We start from the raw sequence: 10,228 nt of genomic DNA on the forward strand, positions 1-10,228 counted from the left end.
CAGATGGGCTATGTACATGTGCAGTGATCTGTGAACTGCTCTGACAGCTGGTGCTTAAAGTTAGTGAGGGAGATATGAGTCTCCAGCTTCAGTGATTTTTGCAGTGTGTTCCCGTCATTGGCAGCAGAGAACTGGAAGGAAAGGAGGCCAAAGGAGGAATTGGCTTTGGGGGTGACCAGTGAAATATACCTGCTGGAGCACGTGCTACGTGTGGGTGCTGCTATGGTGACCAGTGAGCTGAGATAAGGCAGGGCTTTACCTAGCGAAGACTTATAGATGACCTGGAGCCAGTGGGTTTGGCAACGAATATGTAGTGAGGGCCAGGCAACAAGGGCATACAGGTCGCAGTGGTGGGTAGTTTATGTGCTTTGGTGACAAAACGGATGGCACTGTGATAGACTGCATCCAATTTGCTGAGTAGAGTGTTGGAGGCTATTTTGTAAATGACATCGCCAAAGTCAAGGATTGGTAGGATAGTCAGTTATACAAGGGTATGTTTGGCAGCATGAGTGAAGGATGATTTGTTGCAAAATAGGAAGCCGATTCTAGATTTAATTTTGGATTGGAGATGCTTAATGTGAGTCTGGAAGGAGAGTTTACAGTCTAACCAGACACCTAGGTATTTGTAATTATCCACATATTCTAAGTCAGAACCGTCCAGAGTAGTGATGGTGGACGGGCGGGCAGGTGTGGGCAGCGATCGGTTGAAGAGCATTTAGTTTTACTTGCTTTTAAGAGCAGTTGAAGGCCACGGAAGAAGAGTGGTATGGCATTGAAGCTCGTCTGGAGGTTAGTTAACACAGTGTCCAAAGAAGGTCCAGATGTATACAGAATGGTGTCATCTGCGTAGAGGTGGATCAGAGAATCACCAGCAGCAAGAGCGACATCATTGAAGTATACAGAGAAAAGAGTCGGCCCGAAAATTGAACCCTGTGGCACCCCCATAGACTGCCAGAGGTCCGGACAAGAGGCCCTCCGATTTGACACACTGAACTCTGTCAGAGAAGTAATTGGTGAACCAGGCGAGGCAGTCATTTGTGAAACCAAGGCCGTTGAGACTGCCGATAAGAATGTGGTGATTGACAGAGTTGAAAGCCTTGGCCAGGTCGACGAATACAGCTGCACAGTATTGTCTCTTATCGATGGAGGTTATGATAACGTTTAGGACCTTGAGCGTGGCTGAGGTGCACCCATGACCAGCTCGGAAACCAGATTGCATAGCGGAGAAGGTACGGTGGGATTCGAAATGGTTGGTGATCTGTTTGTTAACTTGGGTTTCAAAGACCTTAGGATAGGGTAGGATAGATAGATGTAGGTCTGTAGCAGTTTGGGTCTTGAGTGTCTCCCCCTTTGAAGTGGGGGATGACCACGGCAGCTTTCCAATCTTTGGGGATCTCAGACGATACGAAAGAGAGGTTGAACAGGCTAGTAATAGGGGTTGCAACAATTTTGGCTGATCATTTTAGAAAGAGAGGGTCCAGATTGTCTAGCCTGATTGATTTGTAGAGCTCTTTCAGAACATCAGCTACCTGGATTTGGGTGAAGGACAAATGGGGGAGGCTTGGGCAAGTTGCTGTGGGGGGTGCAGGGCTGTTGACCGGAGAAGGTGTAGCCAGGTGGAAAGCATGGCCAGCCGTAGAAAAATGCTTCTTGAAATTCTCAAATATCGTGGATTTATCGGTGGTGACTGTGTTTCCTAGCCTCAGTGCAGTTGGCAGCTGGGAGGAGGTGCTCTTATTCTCCATGGACTTTACAGTGTCCAAAAACTTTTTGGAGTTTGTGCTGCAGGATGCAAATTTCTGTTTGAAAAAGCTAGCCTTTGTTTTCCTAACTGCCTGAGTATATTGATTCCTGACTTCCCTGAAAAGTTACATATCGCAGGGGCTAGTTGATGCTAATGCAGTATGCCGCATTATGTTTTTGTGCTGGTCAAGAGCAGTCAGGTCTGGAGTGAACCAAGGGCTATATCTGTTCCTGGTTCAACATTTCTTGAATGGGGCATGCTTATTTAAGATGGTGAGGAAAGCCATTTTAAAGAATAACCAGGCATCCTCTACTGATGGAATGAGGTCAATATCCTTCCAGGATACCCGGGCCAGGTCGATTAGAAAGGCCTGCTCGCTGAAGTGTTTTATGGAATGTTTGACAGTGATGAGGGGTGGTCGTTTGACCGCAGACCCATTACAGACGCATGCAATGAGGCAGTGATTGCTGAGATCCTGGTTGAAGACAGCAGAGGTGTATTTGGAGGGCAGGTTGGTTAGGATGATATCTATGAGGGTGCCCGTGTTTACGGATTTGGGGTTGTACCTGGTAGATTCATTGATAACTTGTGTGAGATTAAGGGCATCAAGCATAGATTGTAGGATGGCCGGGGTGTTAAGCATGTCCCAGTTTAGGTCACCTACCAGCACGAGCTCTGAAGATAGATGGGGGGCAATCAATTCACATATGGTGTCCAGGGCTTAGCCGGGGGCAGAAGGTGGTCTATAGCAAGCGGCAACGGTGAGAGACTTGTTTCTGGAAAGGTGTATTTTTAAAAGTAGAAGCTCAAATTGTTTGGGACAGACCTGGATAGTAAAACAGAACTCTGCAGGCTATCTCTGCAGTAGATTGCAACTCCGCCCCCTTTGGCAGTTCTATCTTGTCGGAAAATGTCATGGTTAGGAATGGAATTTCAGGGTTTTTGGTGGTCTTCCTAAGACAGGATTCAGAGATGGCTAGGACATCCGAGTTGGCAGAGTGTGCTAAAGCAGTGAATAAAACAAACATAGGGAGGAGGCTTCTAATGTTAACATGCAAGTATGTCCAATGTAAATAATCGAAACCCTAGCCCTAGATTACTCTATATTTGCAACACTATTGCGGTGAACACCTGTTCATCACACAAATAGTTGAATTAGCTGGCCAGTGTGATAGCACCACTAAATGCGAAGGATATGTCATACATTGAAAGTGATTATAATCCATCCACTGTCTCATGTTGCACAGACGATGAGCATTAAGGAGACATAAATATTCCCGAGGTGAGTTGTAGGATATGGGATCAGACTATGTAACAGTATTGCTTCTGTCCCTCTCCCCGCCCCAACCTGGGCTTGAACCAGGGATCCTCTGCACACAACAACATCAGTCACCCTCGAAGCATCATTACCCAAAAGCTGCGACCCTTGGAGAGCAAGGGAAACACCTACTTCAAGGTCTCCGAGCGAGTGAAGTCACTGATTGAAACGCTATTAGCATGCACCGCTAACTAGCTAGCCATTTCACACCAGTTACACCCCTTTAACCTCCTCCTTTTCCGCAGCAACCAGTGATCTGGGTCAACAGAATAAATGGAATCAACTTTTATGGGATCAACTTTTTTTCTAAGACTACAAATCATTTTCTATGCGTGATAACTTTTTGTCTTCGTGGCATTTTACTCCTTGCAATATATCGATTTACAGATACAAATCAAAAGGTGTTTGTATCTGAATTTGAATTGCATTTGTGGATAGCAATTTACATTTGTGGAATGTGATTAACATTTGTTTGGTACTGATCTGTACAGATCAAGATACACAAATACAAAATGCATGCTGTGAGTTCACAATACATTTGGCATGATATTGATCCCATATATAAGTATTCCCATTCATTGCATTAGGTGACAGCTCCACTTCTGGGAACTGCACCTTTGTATTGACTTATCAAATAAAAAATGCATTGATCTAAGAACTCCATTAGTCCAAGGCTCTCCAACCCTGTTCTTGGAGAGCTACCCTCCTGTAGGTTTTCAACATCAGTTGTAACTAACCTGATTAATTTATTAACCAGGTAATGATTAAAATCAGGTACGCTAGATTAGGGTTGGAGTGAAGCTCTACAGGAACACGGTTGAAGAGCCCTGCACTAGTCTTCAACCACATTATTCGAGCTGTCACAATGTGTCAACAATGTTATGTTGCTAATTATAATAGGCTGCTATTAATCACAATTATATAAACAAACAGAATTCAGGGTTCTTCATGCTGATGATTTGAACAATTTGAGACATAGCAATATAGTAAGACATAATATGAAATGTAACAGATACAGATGATGTGCATGCGGTGGTTTCAAAATTATACAATTACTACAGATGGCTAGTTCTATCCATGCTTTACCTGAACGTGATTATCTGATATTATAGCTAGCTAGTTGATGTTGTTCTAGCTAGCTCACCCAAAGCAGGCTTTTCTCCTCCTCGCTGGTCTACAGATGACATGATCCTGATGTTGTGGCTGTAACATTTAAAGGACAATATAACAACAACAAGCTAGATATATGAGAGACATTTTCAGAAAAAGCAGCTCATATACCAAGCCAATAAAATTAATTTTCAGGAAAAAAAGAAGAAAAAAAGGAATGGAAGCACTGCTAAGGTACACAATAGTAGTTTTGGTAGACAGAAGGTACTCTTTGGTAAAAGGAATATCATTGCATTGGTTCGACATTGAAATCTTGCTAGCACATCTCGCCTGGGCACTGCAGCAGCCAGGGGCGGCAGGGTAGGGTAGCCTAGTGGTTAGAGCGTTGGACTAGTAACCGGAAGGACTAGTAACCGGAAGGTTGCAAGTTCAAACCTCCAAGCTGACAAATCTGTCATTCTGCCCCTGAACAGGCAGTTAATTTGAAAATCATTGAAAATAAGAATTTGTTCTTAACTGACTTGCCTGGTTAAATAAAGATGAAGAAACTTAATTTAATCATCTTCCCCACACCATCTTGTCTTGATTGTGCAGGGAGCTAGCTGGTTCTCCTCAAAATATTATTAACTAGCAAGCTAGATAACCTTAATAGATTTGTGCAGAGATCTCAGCTTGCTAACTAGGAAAAGCCAACCAACTACACACCAAATATACACAGAACAAATAATTATTTTCTAGACAAATGTTAGTCTCAACCAAATGACAAGTACATAGCTAGACATATTGCTCTGATACACGGCTATAGTGTTAGCTAGCTAGATATCCAGCCATGTATTGCCAATAGAAAAGAGGCTAGCTAGCATCAGCTATGTAGCAGTTATGCTATGTGGAAACCCTCCTTTAATTTTTCCTGTCATCTTCCTCACCAACGCCTTGTTGTAGTTTTCAAATTCTGTGAATATCATTTAGCTAGCTAGCTATTAATTTTAACACATTTCCCTTCCAGACCAGAACTCTGTAAAACGTGAAAGCGCGTTCAAGAATGACAACACTTCACCTGATTGGCCGGAAGAACAAGCCCTGACCACCAGAGCTTGTGTGTTTCTGTGCTGCTTGCTTATAGCATTTTTTTTTACAACTGCAAAACTTTTGGCACAAGTTAGTCGCAAAATGAGTGCCAAAACTCTGAGCGCAAAGATTCGACATCAGCAAATGTAGTTTTAATTCACAGAAGATTCACCAGTCACAAATGTATTAAATATTTATTTATTTGTATTTTATTTGTTTTATTTAACCTTTATTTAACTGAGTATTTCATTAATGAGTTGTATTAATTCTCAAATGTAGTTGCATGCTTGCAAATGTTATTGAATTTATTCACATATCAATTTACCTGTTAGCAAGTGCTGTATTTATTCTCAAAATAAGCCACGTTTGCAAATATTTTTTTGCAACTACAAAATTCAATATACAGGTGGAACTCCTATTTTACATGTGCAAATCATAATTCATATGTGCAAATCATACTTTACATACTTGTATAATTAAGTCATTATTTTACCTCCATAACCTGGAGACACAGTCAGCAATGTTTCATCAATGTTCATACAAGCAGTCACTGGAAAGGCCCAACACAAGACTGGAAAGGCCCAACACACAGATTCAAGAACTCCACTGGTCAGACTTCATGACAGGCATAGAATGCGTGATGACGAAATAATTCATGGTGACTTCTTATCTACAAAGACATAGAGAGGAAGAGAAAAAACATCTTCATAAACTATGCCTTGGTTTTCCTTGAGAGACATTTCTTAAGCTGATCTCATCATTAGTACAGAACAAACGGCAGTAATCAGACAATTCCCAATTCCCAAAAAGATAACACATTCATTGGTCATTCCATCAAACTTCAACCCCCCAAAAATATTTAAAATGTGAATTAGTCTTCTGTTATTACAGAGTGATTACAACAACCTTTTCCATCAGGAAAATATAATCAAAGTAGAATTAAACATAACCATAACTGATTAAAATATAACTTGGGTTAGAGAGTAAACTATGGAGACAAATTAATGATCTGAAACACAATTATGATTCCTCTCCATACAACCTTATCGAATCTCACAGTGCATTTAATTTTTTCTAAATTATGATAAAATTCAAAAGCCCTATAACTCTTGTGCACATAACACTATCAACAAGATATTACTGTCTCTCAACACCAAAACCCTTAGTTGCCCTCTTATGCAACTCTCATTTCCAGGAACTGAGAAAGGAAGAAAAATAATAATGAAGACATACTGTATGTGAGGATCAAACATAATTATCCTACATTCACTCACTCTTCCACACTTAGGCTGTTATTGCAGCAGGGGAGTGAATGGACAGACATATTGGACATTATTGTCTTGTTTTGTAATACAGACCCAGCCTGTCATGAACAACACCAAGTCCTTTTCACATTCCCTCACCATGAGAAGCAGGATGTAAAGCTAAATACCATGCAGGTTCTCAATAACACCTCACTCTGATAAGTTAGATGACTCATAGAACAGAAAGACCAATTTAACATGTCATCTAAATGAATCCGGACAGATGTCTGAAACATGTATTCACTGACCATGTCTGCCTGGTGTCTGTCTGTCTGTTCAATCTCCACTCACAAAGCTAGTGGCGGCACTTGTTAGCATATGTTTGATGCAGTGACCATGATCAGTTTTACAACCTCGGTGTAAAGTGTCCTATTAATACCGCATGATGATTATTATAGCCTGTTAGCCTATGGATGCTCATATCTACCTGTTAGTAATGGAATGTCATATAATATGATAATCTTACCATCAGACTTTGATTCCTTTATTTGTTTTGACATAATTCCCAGAACTGTGTGCGTCATGACGCAATCAGATGCGTGTTTGGGAAATCCCGAATTGTAATAACGCATTTATCATTGACGGTCTAGCCTACTACACCTTTAAGACGTCGACACTGTGCGAATTGGGAGTGGGCATATGTTCGACAGTAAAATCACAACACTTCGCAATGGGAAAACTGTGAAGAGGACCCTCTGCGCTGACCACTAGTTATAGAAAAGGTTTGAAATAATGTGCACCAAAAGGCTATATTGCCATAATAACTATGTCTGAAAAGTGATACGGAAACCATTAAATGCATGTGGGATGAGGTTTGCGCAATGGACGCACAAGGGTCTTGGTCTGCATACGTCAACACATTTTGTGACAGTTTCCAGAGCTGACATGTTTACGTTTTGATTTGCCTCTAGAATGTTGTATTTTAATCGTCTCTGACATTTGACAGAAATGTATTCCCGATCAGCAGGGAAATTGTGCTGCTAAAGTGTGAAATATGTTTACAGTTGATTTTCTTGAGTTGTGTTATCTACCACATTCTCCATTTTAACTCCGTCTTTAGCCAGCGACAACGATATTTATCTCATCGAAACAAAAATATCTGCCGGTATCCTGCATGTTGTACTGTTGTGGAAGCAAGGACAAGGAGAAGCAGCGCCCGGACGCTGCAGAGGTGTCGAGAATTCTAGAGACAGAGACAGATAAAAACCGAAAGAGCCAAGAAAGCGCACCTCAACCACTGGACATGTACGGAATAGCGGCAATGCCCGAGCTTCTACCACCCTCTGGCGTACTTCAGCCCAGCTCAGTAATCCCACTCGAGTCGGATGAGGTGCCTGGTTTGTGGAATGGATTCAACAGGGGTGTGCTGAGTTTTGACTCCCCCCAGCGGAGACGAGGCCAACGGGCCCCGAAGTTAGGGCAAATAGGACGGTCGAAGAGAGGTGAGTGTCGGAGATGATGGGGCAACAAGCAAAAGACGAGGAACTAGAATTGCGCTGAAAGAAACTGAACTGTCCGTGACTAAATTATCTACCTGGTTTCAGAGCATTTCGTATTATTCTGTACATAAATCCGAGATACTCATTTAGTATGATATGTTACGTTTCGTATGGTATGTATTAATATGTGGATGTCCTTAAATCCGAGACACTCATTTAGAATATGTTACGTTTCGTATGGTATGTATTAATATGTGGATGTCCATCACTCATTTTGTATGATATGGTACGAATTACAATTCGTATTATATGTTACGAATTTGCTAAATGTACAAATTGTTACGAATTTGCCAAGAGTATGATATGTTACGAATTCTAGCTAATGTCAGGTTAATGTCAGCTAGCTCGCTTAATGTTAGCTAGCTGGCTAACGTTAGGTAGTTCGTTTATAGGAGAAGGGTTGGCTAAATGGTTAAGGTTAGAGGCAGGGTTAGCAAGCTTGCTAGGTAGTTGCAAAGTAGCTAAAAAAAAGTAGTAAGTAGTTGAAAATTGGCTAATTAGCTAAAATTGTCCATGAAGAGATTTGAAGTTGCAACCTTTGGGTTGCTAGACGTTTTGTTCTACGACCACCTACTAATCATACCAAACGTAACATATCAGAATCAGACTGGCCTTTGTAGAAGTTATGTAGAATGTTGTTCATTCATCTGTCAATATATTGATATTCATAGTCTTTCCCCCTTTCGTTTACAGTGGTTATAGAGGATGACGACTTGGATGATGTCATGAAACACAATGGCCTCCCCATATCAATCAATATCTCTCCTGTTGCCTGAACAACTCTGATAGTGTCCAGACCTCAAGAGGCTATTGTGCTCATTTGTGAAATTCTGAAGTGTGTACCACTTGTTTCTGGACAATGTCCAATTCAGGTGCCCATTGCAAAGTTTACAATAGTAGCATGCGCATCACATGTAGTTTAGCTCTTCCTGGACACAGGAAGGTCAATGTCCCAAGGAAATAGAAGTAAAAAACAGTGCATCTTTGCTTCAGCTGCTGTTCTGGTGTTGAAGGGGGGACTTTGTGTCCTGAGGAGAGGGGAGCAATTAGGATAGATTTGGGTCCAGACAGGCTGAAACATAAGCACACAAGAGAAGGCCCTACCCATCAAGACCTGCCCCTTCAAAATGAGTGGACCTGTTTGTTTGTTGTTCAGTCTTTAGTGTCTATATTTTAAACACTCCATCCAAGATGTTATTTTTAATTTGTGTCAATCCAACCTATATCTAATTGAGAAAACCGCTACTCATAGTGCTGGGCAGTGTTTTCACAATATTATTTATTTTACATTATGTACGCTTTTTCAGTGTTTCACATATGTTGACAACACTTATTTTAGTTTTTGACAGTTGACAACGCTGTCTCGTTTTGGTGCAAACTAATTGTAAAATCTGTTGTAAAACGTGTTAGATAAACTGAAGGCTTTAATTTGCATTGTAACATGTCATAATCATTGTCTTAGTATAACATATGTTGTACTGTATGCTACTTTTACCCCTGAGTTGCTAGACAAAAAGAGTTCCCACTGTGAACTATTTATGGAACTATGTATCCCTGCATCGAGGTGTAATATACAAATTTTTTTACAACCAGCTTCCTGTTATATTCTTCACCATAATGCCACATGTTAAACCCAGCTATGAAGCAGGTCGCTACATGGAGGAGCAACTCAAGGAAATTGGTGTAAGACTCACCGAGCTGTGAGGAATACATTGTTTTGATGTAACCATTGTTCAGTTTGGCTCAGTCTTATCTCTTTGTCAAGATTAATAGATGTAAAGTTATAAAATCTACCCCTCACTATAGATATACAAGCAGGGTTTAGCTTAAATCAATTCACTTGTCAAGAACGGGTTTTCTAAATCCTCCTTGAATCTACTTGTTAGTTTTCCCCAACCCTTTTCAGTTATCAAATCACATTTTGTACCAAATACAACTTACAAGCCCTTAACCAACCATGCAGTTTAAAAAAAATAGAGTTAAGAAAAAAATGTAAGAAATTATTGTACCAAGCGAATTTTGCTCTGCCCGGAGTACCCCTGACATATCCCTTCATGTGCATTATACCAGTAGGACTATTATCTCATGAGTCTTCTCAAGTACCCTCTGTCAAGTAACCCTGTTTGGAAACCACTGTTAGAATGTGATCCGCTGTTGTGTAATGATAGTATGCACCACCAGATAG

The 10,228-nt window shown here is 40.9% G+C and overlaps 1 long non-coding RNA gene across 1 annotated transcript; it reads left to right on the forward strand.

The window, feature by feature from the left end:
- Window positions 1-7,140: 7,140 nt before the first annotated feature.
- LOC139388114 (uncharacterized) lies at window positions 7,141-9,632 on the forward strand. The gene is made up of 3 exons (XR_011629250.1): window positions 7,141-7,266; window positions 7,605-7,986; window positions 8,737-9,632. It is a non-coding gene; the product is annotated as an uncharacterized lncRNA (long non-coding RNA).
- The last annotated feature ends 596 nt before the right edge of the window (window positions 9,633-10,228 follow it).

This window comes from Oncorhynchus clarkii, chromosome 29, assembly GCF_045791955.1.
Source record: "Oncorhynchus clarkii lewisi isolate Uvic-CL-2024 chromosome 29, UVic_Ocla_1.0, whole genome shotgun sequence".
Taxonomy (NCBI): Eukaryota; Metazoa; Chordata; class Actinopteri; order Salmoniformes; family Salmonidae; genus Oncorhynchus; species Oncorhynchus clarkii.